The 3,593-nt window shown below is 41.1% G+C and overlaps 1 pseudogene; it reads left to right on the top strand.

Moving 5' to 3' along the window:
• Positions 1-956: 956 nt before the first annotated feature.
• LOC133735291 (ferritin-like catalase Nec2) lies at positions 957-3,387 on the top strand (annotated as a pseudogene).
• The last annotated feature ends 206 nt before the right edge of the window (positions 3,388-3,593 follow it).

The raw sequence follows: 3,593 nt of genomic DNA, 5'->3' as shown, positions 1-3,593 counted from the left end.
CAACGTTGGTAATATATCTTAGGGCCGGGTAATAAAAAACAAATGCTTACAAGTAGTAACTCGATCTCATCTCGAGCAGCTAGCTAATTAATTATCTTCAGCGCTGTCCTGCTCATACCAATTAATTATCTTCACCTCTCATCTTTTATATAGAGGGCTAGACGGATATATAGGGTTTGACTTTGACATTCAATGGTAAAGATGGTAGGTGGGTTAGACAGGGTCACAGGGGAGAGGAGTGTAGAGAGGCCGAGCCTTGGCTAGGCTTAGCTTGGATAGAAAAATATCAATAATAATAATTATAGTGGAGTGTACTCTATTTTAATTAAACTACAAAAAAGTGAAGGGCAAATAGTAAAGTATATGAAAACAGGGAGTGTCAAAATCATTATCCTAATTGTATATACAAGTATTGGGAAGGAAAAGATATTGAGAAAAACCATTTTTTTTAAACAAAAGAAAATGAGATAGTTGAACTGATGACTTAATTAATATTTGACCAAATTCTAGTTAATGTCTTACATATTTATTTGCAGATTTTTGGCCTTGTATTTCAACATTCGTCGTTCAAGTTAAGAACTCGTACGTGAACATACAATTTTCAACAGATAAACAAATAAACCACCAAAAATGGATTGATTAAGGACATTAAGTCGATCACTCGATTTGTCTTCAATATATAGCTTTCAAAAATGGATTAAAATTAGCATCGGCAAGTGATGGTACAATCATATTGATATCAAGAAGTAAATATAGGTGTCACATGCATAACGTGGGTGTACCAAGATCTTAACAGATGCATCAACTCTTTAGCCTTACGTATATTTTTACAAGATTATTTGAATTTACAATCTTTACAAATTAAATCCAATTAACCACTTGCGTACTCTCTCAGCAACTGCATGGGGTCCGGGCATGTCTATATAAACACAGTACTGCATGCTTCATTCACTCATCCACCACGTACTAAAACCATTACGTACAGCATTTGTTTCCTTTCATTTGCAATGGCTCCTTCAATTTCTAATTTCTCTTCTGTCTTCCTTGTTCTTCTTGCACTGTATCTCGGCCTCATTCACCAGGTTATGAGTCAGATTAGTGTTAATATTACTATTAATCCCTCTAACTGCGCGCCCATTAATGCCTCCGATGTCGATCGCGTTCAGTTTTCCTTGAACTTAGAATTCTGTCAAGCTGAGTATTTTCTATACGGCGCTCTTGGCAAAGGCCTCGACAGCATCAGTCCGGATTTGGCCCAAGGTGGTCCGCCTCCCATTGGTGCTCGGAAGGCCTTGCTTCTCGACCCTGATGTCGCTCGCATCAGTGAGGAGATTGCTTATCAACAAGTTGGTAACATCAGGTACCTAATTTAGGAGATATTGTCTCGTAATTAGATTGCAACTTTGGTCCTTAAGTTCATTGCAGTTTCAGTCACTTTCATCTTTTTCCATTAAGATGAGATGTATATATATATATATATACACACACACACGTGGGTTGCGGACGTCCTCTTCAGAAACTTTCTGTGTGTGTGTGTATATATATATATATATATATAGGCCCGATCAAGAGCGGACGTCCGCACTGTCGCTAAAGTGTGGACGTCGACGCAGCAGGCGGCTTCCAGGCCGCGATGGCGGCGCGGGGCTTGCAGGAGGGAGGTCGGAGGCGTCCTGGACCGTTCTGGGCACCGTTCGAGGTCGGAGGAGGTCGGGCTTGCCGGTTTCTGGGCAGCCACCTCACCTGCAACTGCATGTTCTATGCAGCACTGTAAAACCCATCGCCGGCAACTCCACCCTACCGCAGACCCCTCCGCACGACCCCTGGCCTCCCTCCGGCAAGCCGCGTCGCTCCGTCGCCGCTCGATCGATGCCGGAGCAGCAAACGTCCGCACTTTTTCTGGGTTGCGGACGTCCGCTCTCGAACGGCTCCGTGTGTGTGTGTGTGTGTGTGTGTGTGTGTATAGTTGGAGTTAAGAAAATGATTTATATATATATAGAGTTGGAGTTAAGAAAATGGAAATCATTTATGCATCAATTACCATCAAAATTATAAAAATGTCCAAAATTACAAAATTAAATCACCAGGACCATACTTGCAATCCGACCAAAACATGCACGTAAACAAATTTACCCAAGATACAATCTTCCCTCAATTCTGAGTTTTTATATAATATGATGAGGGACTTCGCACATCCGACTATCCGAGGGGCAAATTTATGGGAAGTGTATTCCATGCACCGTCAGTGCATGGGTACTTGCAATATGAATGAATGTAATTTTTTTGATATTAAAATATATAAAGGAGTGGATTAGATGAGTGGCTGTTATTTTTTTAGAGATTAAAATAACTCGGTGCACTTGCACTGTCGGTGCATACAATCCTCTTCCAAATTTATGCTCCACGTACATATACAAATTATAATACGAGGAGTTTCGTGCAATCTGATTCCATTTAATAGTTCGCATCGGTCTTGAAGATCACTAATTCACTATTAATGTTGCTATAGTATTACGACATGACATATGGTATTTGATAAATTTCAGGTCTATTGTTCAGACTGTGGGAGGAATTCCAAGGCCTCTACTAAATCTCGGCCTCGTAAATTGGGGATTATTCTTTGACCTAGCACTCGGGAAACCCCTTATCCCTTCATTTAATCCATACGCAAACTCCCTCAATTTTCTGTTAGGGGCCTATGCCATGCCTGATCTCGCACAACTATCCTATGTTAGCTCGATTCCAAGCCTCACGACAAATTCTTCTTCATTATCTGTGAGTGCAGTAATTAAGAATTGGACATGTATATATTCAATTTTGTTTTCGATCAGTTGTATAAATTAAGTTTCTGTAATGACCATTTTTTTTTGGGGGTACTTATAGTTGGCTTCAAAGCTTTTGCCAATCAAGGCTGGACAGAGTGCAGTGATACGTACATTAATTGTTGTACCCGAATGCAACACAAGTGGTGCCTCCATATAATATCACGGTGGGTGAATTCACCAAGGCCATTTCCTAGCTCACTAACATCCTTGGCAAGTGTGGCATCAAAAGCGAAGGCATCTTACTAGCTGACACAACCCTCGGGGCAGAGAACCGGACGACCAGTAACGTTTTGTCCGCCGATGCCAATTCGCTATCGTACGCAAGAACAGAGCCTGAGATCTTGAGGATTGTGTATGGAACCGGCAATGAGCGCCTGCCCGGCGGATTTTTTCCCAAAGGTGCCAACGGCAAAATTGCAAGGAGCTTTCTGCTGTTCTAGATAGCATCTCTGCTAGCTAATAACAATAATCATGGGTGATATATATAATAATTGCTAAATAAATTATGCGAGAAGAACTTGCGTATATGCATTTGATCATGTATCGATCATATATAACAATATAATTAGGATTAAATTCAGTTTAGTCCCTCAGACTTTAGGCCAAACATCAGTTTGGTCCCTCATCTTTTGTTTTAATCAAACTCATATCTGATCTCTCAAATTGCATCAACCTCGTCCAAAATTTGAATCCGGCGCCAAATGTGACGTCATCTGCTGAGCTGGAGCAGACAAGGAGGTCCCACAGGAAGGGCATAATGGACATTTC

Source organism: Rosa rugosa, chromosome 3 (genome assembly GCF_958449725.1).
Source record: "Rosa rugosa chromosome 3, drRosRugo1.1, whole genome shotgun sequence".
Classification (NCBI taxonomy): Eukaryota; Viridiplantae; Streptophyta; class Magnoliopsida; order Rosales; family Rosaceae; genus Rosa; species Rosa rugosa.
Note: the sequence above shows the minus strand (reverse complement) of the source record. Positions and strands in the feature narration are given on the sequence as shown.